This window comes from Ipomoea triloba, chromosome 14 (genome assembly GCF_003576645.1).
Source record: "Ipomoea triloba cultivar NCNSP0323 chromosome 14, ASM357664v1".
NCBI classification, from domain to species: Eukaryota; Viridiplantae; Streptophyta; class Magnoliopsida; order Solanales; family Convolvulaceae; genus Ipomoea; species Ipomoea triloba.
This window is the reverse complement of record NC_044929.1, coordinates 3197090-3209427: the sequence shown is the minus strand read 5'-3', so window position 1 is coordinate 3209427 and position 12338 is coordinate 3197090.

Sequence of the window (12338 nt, the reverse complement as noted above, 5' to 3'; positions counted from 1 at the left end):
AACCAATTCAATGTCACATCTTCAAGAACCTAATCTACATTCTTATTACTCACACAAGATTATAATGAAAATAGCAATGGATTCAAAATCAAAGAGGAATTCCATAACAAACACAAAGTATAAGATCAAAGTACTAAAAGCAAAAAAAAAAAATAAAAAATTGCAATGAAATGAAATTGACTTATCTATTTGATGATGAAAATCCAAATTCACATCTTCAATCCTTGCTCCAAAAAGGTAAATGAATTACAATATAAATAGAACTTGAATTGAAATTGTGGTTGCAATTGAAATTGGAAAGTAAATTCTAAGGTTCTAAAAAATTGATAGGTGAATTCTCAAAGAGAAAATAACTAAGTTTAAATGAAAAAGTTAAAAGTCCAGAAGTCCTCAAATTGAATCAAATTTCTCCTGTTTATATTTTTCAGAAAATGTTGAGTCACGAGGCTTGATGATGCCTCATGATGGCCTCAATCACCTCGCATAAACATTCATGTCACGATCCCTCTCATGTCGTGATGGTTAATCAAGACAATAGAGCACCCCTTGCAAAAGATTGCTTCACGCCTCTTTGTCGCGTCATGATATAGTGTCGTGATAACAAAATGTGACTCATAAATATTTTCCTCACGAACCCCTGTTACTCAGTGATGAAGTCTCGTGATAGCAGAGAGTGACTTTATGAAGTTGTTCCTAGTTAGCTACATTATGCGTGTGACACCTCCTGCGTGACGACGTCGTTTTGACTTCTATCATATTTTGCTCATTTTTCTCCAATTTGCCCTTGAAAAAAATTCCTTTTTTTAACCTCCAAAACACAATCAAATTCCACTTTTAATCATCGAATATTGTGGCATTGCCATATTTAGTCCTATTCTTTTAATTTTACTATATTATATCCTTAACTTTGAACTACTTCCACTTTTAATCCTCGACTATTGTGACATTACCACATTTAGTCCTATTCTTTTAATTTTGCCATACTACATCCATGACTTTCAACAACTTCCACTTTTAGTCATCGACTATTATGACATTGTCACATTTAGTTCTATTCTTTTAATTTTGTCATATTACTTCCATGGTCTTCATTTGATTGCCACCATTAATCTTTCGTTACAAATTTCATTATTTTACCGTTAAGAATATGAGTTACGATATTGAAACACGGTGATATCCTTAAATTGACATATAATAAAGGAAAAAAATTCTTATACATATCATAACTCATGTTTCTATGCGTTACGATATAACTAACTCTGGTCCAAAAAATATTCAAATTATGTAATTCTAATAATATATTATATACTTTCAATTAATAAATTATATACTTATTACAATTAATGTATTACGTACTTACAGTTAATAAATTATGTACATATTAAATTAACGTATTCTGTACTTGAACTTAACATATTATATATTTTTAATTTATAAATTATGTATTTATTACAATTAACATATTATATACTTCTACTTTATTTACAAGTACATACTTCGAGTTTTTTTTTTTTATCAAGATTCAAAATGCAAGATAAGCCATGGTTCATGGTATAATTATCTCATTTGACTGGACATAGCATGCCTAGCTAGGAAATACAAACTTGCCCTAATCTGCCGCAATTTACAAAAAAATAAATTTAATAAAATATTAATTCTAAAAACTAATAATAAAATAATAAAATAGTCTATATAGTTGCACAAACAATAATATAAAATGTTCTACTTAAAATCTGCTCGGGTCTCAAGGAAATATTAAAATGTGTATCTATCTCAAGATACCACAGGAGATAAAAATAATAAATAAAAACAAAATAGTAATTTTTCAAAATTAGGTTACTAAATTAGCCACTTAATCATTTCACTTACTTTTTTTTTTTTTTTGAAAACATCATTTCACTCACTTAGTCACCTAAGTCAGAGGATTTTTTTTTTTTTTAAAAACAATTAATAATATGGTGGATGGGCCTATGGCCCTAGCCTACCAAATGAAAATTTTACTATGGACCATGAAATAGGTATAATTTTAATTATATTTTAGTTTCTTTTGACATTATTCGTCTTTTTAGACACTAGTTTCATTATAGTAATATCAAAGTATTATTTTAATTCAACTATAGTTTTATTAGACAACATACATAATTGTATGAGCTCTATTTTTTAGTTTCATTTTTTACACACACTAGTTTATTTATAGTAATGCTGAAATATTATTTTAATTACACTTCAGGTTCATTTGATAATATATGTTATTTTATGGTTCTGGATTTTAGTTTTATTTTTCATGCACACACTAATTTCATTATAGCAATACTAAAGTATCATTTTAATTACTACAATTTCACTTGATAATATACGTTGAATGAGTTCTGTTTTTTAATCTCTTTTTTCACACACACTAATTTCATTATAGCAATACTAAAGTATCATTTTAATTCTTCTACATTTTTATTTGACGATTATGGTTCACACAGCGCTATATGAATCATGGTCAACTGTATAACAACTGCTTTGGGGAATGTCCACGTTTCGTCGCAATGCTCATTTTTAGCCAAATTAAATCACACCTCAATGCTTATTCGCTAGGTGGTTATTATGGCTCACACATTTGTGTGAACCATGCATAGGGTACATGATTTTTATGCATAAGGTACATTATTTTCTATGTATAGGGTACATTATTTTTATACGTAATGTTCGTTATTTGAATGTGTACAAAATATTATGAAAACACTTGATGGTTCATTATTTGTGTGCATGAGGCTAATTATTTGAACATGTACAGATTAATTGAATGTTAATTATTTAGACATGTATATTCTGGACTTATTTCTATTTTACATGAAGTCCATTATTTGTAGAATGTAACTGGACTTATTCAGCACACTTCTCACCTTAACTTTTAATTATATATATGCAAAGTGCAAAGTATACATTGTAATAAAAGTGGATGGGACTTGGGGGGATAATATATATAGTAGGCAAAAGGAGAAAACGGTGTGTGTACTTTGAGTTAGTTGAAGATGGTAACCACAAAATGGTATAAAATTGGGATGGAGTGCATAGGAGAAAACGAAAAGCCACCTTAAATGTCCTCTCACCAAATTATTACAATCCAACAAAATCTTTGTGAAAACAAGGTTCAAGGTCGTTACTCACTTTTCACTGCACTTTTATTTATTAATTTGAAATTATCATTTTCCTATGCTCCATCAAAAAAATAAAAATTTCCACAATTCAACACAGTGATTATTATTCTCCTTCTTGAATTATAGGCATTTCTAAAGGTGTAACCGTGTAACAGCTAGTCTGAAGATTTAATTTCGTAACCAATAATGATAATGAAGTGTGTGCTATTGTATTTTGAAAATTTAATTTGATTGAATTGCTTTTACAGTTCAAACTTTTAATTATCGTTTACTTTCTTATTCAACTGCTTTTATTATATATATTTTTCTTAAAAAACGAAATTATTTATATTTTTATTTATCATAAAATTTTTAATTAAATTACCTATATTTTTTTTAACTACGTTGTAAAAATGTCATTAATACATTCTAATGTTAACAACCTAATAAAAAATCCTGCTTTCATTAAAGTTGTTATTTATATAAAAAATTAATTATTTACTAAAAAGTTTACTTCGCCGACCAAGATATTTACCGACAATCGATGCAAAATTAGATAGGAACAAGTGTCATGTTCCTAGTAATGATTGTTATTATTGTTGAGCATATATAATATATAAACATAAATGTGCAATTTAACTATCAATTTAGTATTCTAATTGAGATGAAACACGTGATGGATTATATTGATCTGAGTGGTCCGACTCAAATAATCCAATAATTAAATGATAAATAATAAAAGATAAAGACAAAGATAATGGAATGGAAAAGACAATGAATTGTTTGTCGGAGACAAAGTTTATATTAATGAGATGTGTCAAGCTATTACAAGAGAATAAAATGATGTCTTAAAAAGATAATTGAACAAGAATTTATACTAATCAACTCCTAACTGGCCTGCGAGAAAGGCGCGGGACGTTACAACTGTAATGCACTGCACCCCGCGCAACACGCACTGCACCGGCCGAAGACTAAGCACCTGGCCGAGCGCCAAACTCGGTCTAGGTGGTGAGCGTTGGGCTCAACCTAGGTAGCGAGCACCTAGCTTAGGCGAGGCTGGGCTCGATCACACTTGAATCGGCTAGGCTTGGCTTCGGAGCCCTGCAGCTAGTTGGTCTGGTTTCCTTTGGGTTGATTCGTACCAAGTCTATTTATAATATATCCATTAACATGTTTCAATTTAATTACTTGATAAAAAGAGATTGCGATTCACGTATTGCTTGAAACTCATAAAAAATAATTAACTTGTACACATGAGAGGGCGTGTTGGTGATATATAATATATAAACATAAATATATAATTCAACTATCAACTTAACTTTTTAGTTGAGACTGCGTATATGGTACAACTATTATAATTTTTTTTTTTAAATACTGCACTCATTCAAAACACGCAAAGCATATATAACCAAAAAAAGTTGGCCGGAAAGGGATACAAGTTGTGTAAAGGTGTACATTAATGAAAATGACATGCCCCCATTAGGAAACTAAGGGGGAAAGAAGATTAGGCAGGTATATGTAATGACGGTGTAAATATATTTTATATTTAAAAACTTTTAAGATGCCATACTTTATATTATTATAATTTTAGTAAAATTTTATTACATGCATGTTAATTGTGTAAAAAAAAAAACACATCTTTATTAAATACTCGTACAAAATATGCACACGATCGACATCATTATGTATACTAGGAGGGGTATTTGGTAAATACTTGTTAGCTGATTGAGTTAGTGAGTTTGACTAGTTAATAGCATTAGTTGATTGTAGAAAGACGTTTGGTAAATTAATTGCTAGCTGATATATGATTACATGCAAAAATGACTTTCTCAAAAAGCAGATCAAAAAAGTTGTTTTGGGTAACTTTTAGAATTTTGGAGCAATAATCTGTTACAAAAAACTAATTAATTTTTTTGAAAAGACAAAAAACTAATTAATCAAACACTTATATTGAAGGTTTAACCAAGTCAAACAACTTATAGTGGTCAAATAAGCCAAAATTGACTGATAAACTAACTATGTTACCAAGCATGGTCTAATAATAATGATGATGATAATAATAATAATAATAATAATAATAATAATAATAATAATAATAATAATAATAATTTTGTTTAAAGAATTTAATGATGACTACAACTGGAATTTGATGAAAGATTAACATTATTCCCAATTTTATTGCCAGTCATCTTCCCCAAAAGCCAATTTTTATGCCTTTTTCCAGCTCTTATTCTTTCCACCACATTGGTGAATGATTATATGACCTACAATTTTAAAATAAAATGAAAAAAAAAAAAGAAGTAAAAATGGAATCACAATTTCACCTCGTTGCTGTATAAAATTCAACCACCCAAATGCGCAAATATACTTGTCAGCATTTTTTCACACAAAGACATTTACCCCTACACAATAAGAGAGAGTAGTTTTTTTTTTTTTTTTTTTTGAAAACATTGTATTTTTTTTTTAATTTACTATTGTGGATATTTTGTCTTATTTATTATTCACTTTTCACATTTGGTCCTAAAATATATTACTTTTGCCATATTTGGTGTTCTAATATGCTTTTATTGGTACATTTGGTCTTGTCAACCAACTCTCTGCACCTACTCGTTGAAAAATATATTCTCTCATTTTTTCAGCAAGACTAAATGAGACAATAAAATCATACTTGTACATTATATGTGACAAAATTAATAATTGAGAACCAAATGTGTGAAATGGATACTTGTTTAGCCACTTATGAGTTACACTGATTAACATATTCTCAAATGCTCTGTTAGGTCGGGCGTAGGGGGCCCTTTGAATTGAGAATTTTACCTTTTGGAAGAAGAAAAATGTACTTCTTAATTGAATCTCAATAGATTAATGTAATGTCTATTGTTAGGTATTTAATAATTTAGTGATTAAAAGTTAGATTATAATAATGTTGACTGATGGAAAATGATATTACCTCTGTTTATAAAGTTTTGTCTTTTCATTTAATACATGCCATTTGTAAAAGAAAATTTAATTCATTCATTCTTTTAATCATATATGATACAATTTCTTATTAAATATTTGATATCTAATTTTTCACATTTCACATCATATTGCAACTAAGAGATATTGTCCCAATATTAAATATAATAATAATAATAATAATAAGTACCCATTTTGTCCCTCGGCTATTAAGTACCCATTTTGGTCTCTCGACTATTGAAATGGCGATTTTGCCCCTCTATATAACGGCTGGTGGATGGAAATTGTAACGGAGGACCGAATTGAGCATAATTTTACAAGTTAGAGGACTAAATTGGGTATTTTTAATTCTATGGGACAAAATCAAGTATTACGCTATAGTCGAGGGACCAAAATAGGTATTAACTCTTTTATAAATTAGCTTTTTCCAATTTTGATCCCATTATTGGATAATTTGCACATTTGGTCTCCGGCTATTACTTTTTCAACATCTAATTCCACGATATTTAATTTAAAATTTTGTCACATTTGGTCCCAAGTGAAAATTAGTTGATCCTTAGAACAAGCATGATTAGTTGTGAAGACTAAAATTGGACAGAATTTAAAAAATTCTTTAAGTGTTTGAGAGTTAGAGAATGAGGTTTTGCACTCAAAGCTTGATTTAATTTCTTGTTGTGCTGTTAACCTTATTTACGCTTTAGGAAGGACTATATTTATAGAGCAAAGGAGCACGAATTTGAACATTTGAAATATTTTCATGGGTGCTTTTTGAGATGGTTGGTGCCTAAAAGCTTCCATATCCTCCATTTTCCAAATCATGCCTTTGAGCTTTGGGTAAAGACCATTTCATTTTAGGTGAAAGGAATGTCTCTGATTGGTGTAAACCGAAAATGCATGTATGTTACTTTTCATAATATAACTTGTTGTCAAGTGTCCATTGGAAATGGTTGTGCAAATAGCTCTGATCTTTCTGAGAAAGGACGAAAGTAATTCCTTGTATTGACCTCAGTCGAAAGTACGTCTATCGATAGATATTGGATCTATTGCATAAAGAGGTTTGTTGTGTCCTAACTCCAATACTTTTGTTGATTCTAGTCATAGTGATGATAAGACATCTATAGGGAGGCCTTAACACATGAATGAATTGGTCTACCATTTGACTTAAACTTCTAACGCAGTGAGGATTTGCCAATCAAGTCTGCTGATGGTGTCTACCGCTAGGATCTACAAATCATGAGGGCAAGATCTAATAAAATGCTAAGTGAAAGATCTACTGGACAAGGTTTGCCGATAGTATGATCTAGTGACTATATAGCTCTAGCTATAGTGTTTGCCCGTTGAGATCTTCCAATTACATGCCTAATTAAGACTGTCATTATTTTGGTCTATACAAGGTACTGTATAATTGAACGATAACTGAGAACATTTTGAAGAGCCTAGCTAAGTCTTTATAGTAAATTAGTGAACATCATCAAAATCTATATAAAGATAATTCCTAAAAACATCTGTTTGTTAAACAAAAAAAAAAAAAAAAAAAAAAAAAAAGAAGCAAAACTTGACATGTGAGTTGTCATCTTGAAACCACGTTTTGAGTTGGTTCACTTTTGATTTTGCTCGGGTCAAAATTGATTTGAATTTTCGTAAATAACATTTGAAAAGTGTTCTTTTCTTTTGCGCGTAGAGGGTATGTACAAATAAATTTCTATAGAGTTTTTGTGGTGAATGAAAATTTTCAACCTATTATTTTCCTTATCCATAAATCTTAAATTTCCTTCAAGTTAGAGATTCGTGAAACTTCAGTTGTACAATAACTCAATAGTAATCAAAACGAACATAAACATTTGATGAGTTATATTCGAATAACTTGACTTATTTACGTACAAGCATTCTCAAAATTCTTATATCCACCTTTCCTGGTTTGGCTACCCAGGTACAATATAATGGTCCAAATTGGAATCAGGTTCTAAATTAAACAGAATAAGAATACATACAATATGGTCTAAAATGGGTGTACTTTCCTTGATGAATCCAAATTCTTAGGAAAAGAAAAAAGTAGAAATATATATATGTGGCCTTGGGTGATGATAGTACAGGAAATGTGGGCACGTACGAATAGAATCATGGAGAAATATTTTTTTTTTTTAAATTTTTTTTTGGGAACAATGGAGAAATAATGTTTGAACTTTGAAGACGTATCCATTTATTCCCTTGGCCGGTGAGGTTCTTCTATTGTACTACGTAACTTAGTTTGGAATATTGTTTCATTCATGAACATGAACCCATTTCTTGGCTATGTTAATTTAATTTCTCTCTTTTGATGTATTCATTGTATTTGTGTTCTTTTGTTAGGTGAAGATTTTAATTTAACAATTTTGAACTGAGTCCAAATTGTTTGGTAGAAGTATCAAAGGAGAATACCTACCTTCTATCGAAATGTGTTGTTGTCTACTATACAAATATAGAAAAATAAAATTGTGTATTATATTCATTATTAATTATAACTTTTAACAATTGTAATTAGGAGGGTATATTTTGAGTTTCAATTTAGTTTTTTATTTTTCGGTTTGGTTCGGGTTTGACAAACAATGAATATTGCAAAATTCAAACATCACATAAGTCCAATAACAAGTGCCTAATACAAAAAATCAAGTTTGACAAACCAATCCATCATTATGTCACATATATATATATATAGAGAGACAAAGAGAGAGGGAGAGCTAGATTGGTTCTATTGCGCCACCTTCCTAGCTAAGTGCGACCGCGCGGACGGATTTGAGCCATTAGATGAGTTCAGATCAACGGCTACAACGTGCGCACGTGGCGGATGTAGTGTACGTGCATACACTTGATCGTGCACCACAAAACAATTCTTAGTGCATCATAGATCATCCCTTATTGCACCACAAACCAGCTCTTAGTTCACCACATACTAGCACCGTACTTAGTGCATGACAGACTAGCACTTTAAAACTTACAAACGAAAAAATTAGGAGCCTTTTTGTGCGTAGTCATGGGGTGTATACATGGCATACAAATAGTACAGTCTATATTGCGATAGAGATGAGTTTGATATGTGTAAAATTTTATTGAGTACAACTTTATTTTCGGGTCAGGGACCAAGCGCCTTTAAGGGGACCGATGTGAACACATATTGAGGATATTAAAAATTGGATGGCCAAGCCCTAAAATATTTCCATTAAAAATATCTATTGTGGCCAAAACAGAGCAATTGATCATTTGACAACGATAACTAGGAGATAGCAGAGTGCATGGTGTGAAAACACAGAACCCCCGCCCGAGGTGGATGTAACATTGTTGCAGACCAATTGGGTGTAACTAGTTTGCGAAGGGTTAGAGATAGTTCCTAAGCCCCATGTCTTTGAGTATCTCCCTTCCATAGATCGAAAAATGTTCAAGTCTTGATGTGTATACATACATACATACATACATATATATATATTTATATATAGTCTTGATGAACATTGATGATTGACTAAAAACATCCTTCACTTTTTATAAGGGTTGAAATCGTTCAGTTTACATCGAATTTCGGCCAACTACAATTTTAACAATTTACATGAAAACTTGATTCTTAAAAAATAAATGAAAACAAAAAGTTTTAGGACATTATAAAATAAGTAAGTAAATAACACATGTTATTTTGAATAGAAAACTACATATTAACGGAGCGATGAAATTTGAATTTCATATAGTGTTATTAAGGTATTACCAACTTATTTTTGACTTATTCTAAGAGCGAGTTAAAATTTAACACATCTAAATTAAATAGTACTACAAAATGAAACCTTAAGCATATAAATATTTCAAATTACCAACAGTACTTTTTGATTGGGTCAAAACAAGTTGAAAGTAACATTATCTTTGGACTCCTTTTAACCGGCCTAAATTAACTTTAATTTGGGCCATATTGGGATGAAAAAAATGGATTATTTAAATAGATTGCCTCAATTTCTCCTGCTACAAAATCCTTAAAATTTATATTAAGATTTGATTATTTATCATTGGAAATGTTCAAATTAATTACCAATCAATAGGCAAAAGTGTATTTATGTAATCTAACTCAAAAAAGTATAATTAAGCCCTTAAATTGTCTAAAATTATGTAATTTGATCAAATTTGATTTGTTTATCAGATCATCATTGACGTAGTGGTTATCCTATTAAAAAATTATTATTTTTAATTTATTTTAATAATTTTAAATAAAATAAAATAAGAGCTTTCTTCGTCTCCGCCTGCGGGAGACGAGGAGTTTCTTCACCTCTGGCCAAAGATGAAAATGGGGAGGTTTTTTAATTTAATTTAATTTTATTTAAAATTATTAAAATAAATTTTAAAAATAATTTTTAATAGGATGACCATAATGTCAACCATGACCTAACGAACGGTCAAATTCGGCCGAATTGCATAATTTTAGACAATTGAAGGACTTAACTATTTGATCTTTTAATTTGCATGTAGTTCGATGGCTAATTTGAATCATTTTGCTTTATTAAAAAATTTAAATTTCAATTCAAATATCATACAACTAACTCTGCATGATCAATGTTCAATATAATAATATTTTAATTATAAATGAATGAATCTAGCTCCTTTAATTATTGGAGGAACAAGACTTGTAAATGGTGAGTTTGAAGTCATAATCGTGTAGACGCATTCTAAATTTCTAATATTTGATGGTCAATAATGATGCGTGGACCGACCGAGTTCCGCGTCGTCATATAAAATAAACAAACGGGTCAAATCTCAAAGGCCATAGCTTTAATTGATTGCGTCTCATATTAGTTGCCGTAACGCCTCAAAAAAGCAACAACTGAAAAATCACGTTTAGTCCTCATTTCTTAAATCTTATCTAAATATCATCTTTAAGACTTATTGGAGGACAAATATTCAAACAATTACAATTATATCTAAATGTTTATATCTAAAATAATAATAATAAAAGGCACCAAGCCATGGTGTGGTGTTTACTGCCTTCACCTGGGGCGCCACCAGTCCGACGTGACCCGCACCGCCACCGCCCCGTAGCGGGCATTACGACGGGTCACCTCGTCGCCCGACCACTGACGGTCTTGCCCCGGCGAACTCCTCTCTCAGTCTCTCATCTTTTGTACCTTTTTGGGTCACTGCGTCTTTATAGTCCAATAAGATTTTGGCCAGCCTCCTTCCTTCATCACCTGCATTTGGATCAAGACTTTCTCACTAAAATGGGTCTCAGGTCCCATGGCCTCATAAAAAATATTTGAATTCCAAGACCTAGGTTATATTAAAAAAAATCCTCAGAAGCATTGTCTTATTTCGGTCTTATCATTCAGGATTGCGTCTACACTCTTAGATCGAGAATAATCGTGTTCATCATGTGAGGCGATCAGCAAACCGTGTACCCCACACCCTAGCTAGGGTCTTGGGTCCCCAGTGTGATTTTTTTTTTTTTTTTGGGAGGATACTCCCATTATTTGTATTCATGACTTCTTTAGCTAATTAATATATGCTCTTTTTCCTTTAAAAAAAATTCAACAAAACATTCTTTTAAATTAAATTTACAAATCCTAACTATTATAAAAAGTGAAATACTCTGAAATAAAAAAACTAAATCCAAATAGCTGCATTTTCTTTAAAAAAAAATTTGTTTGTCGTATTGGAGTCATATAACAAAACTGATGCAGTGGCTCACAAATGGGAATGTTCCCGGGCTAAATGACTACTTGACACACCATGTGGGGATTTTCCAATCTGGGGTTCTAGTAGTTTTTTTTTTTTTTTTTTTTTTATAAAAGATATAAATAATTAAGTCATTTAGTTAAATTTGATTCAAAATATTCCAATTTAATTTTTATACCCTATTACGTGACTCAATCCGTAAAACAAGTCGAATAGAATTTGAATTGTAAAAGATCTTATCAAGTCAGATACCTGGTTGTAATTGATCTACACCGTCTCTAGCTAGTATTACTTTTATAATGTTTATCTACAATAGTATAATGTTCCTGACTAGCTCAAAGGTATAGAAACGAAGTCCAATTCAATGAACATACATGCTTTTCGTCATAGACATTGGATTGTATTGGATTGGATATTAGTTCAATTTGCAGACACGTTGTTGACCATATTAAACGTTGGAGAAATACGTGTAGTTGGGTTAGGTTAGGTCGTGGAGAAGGAAACTAGAAAGAAAGTGGAAGAGCTGGGTTTGGGGGGGGGGGGGGGGGGGGGGGGGGGGGGGGGTTGGGGGCA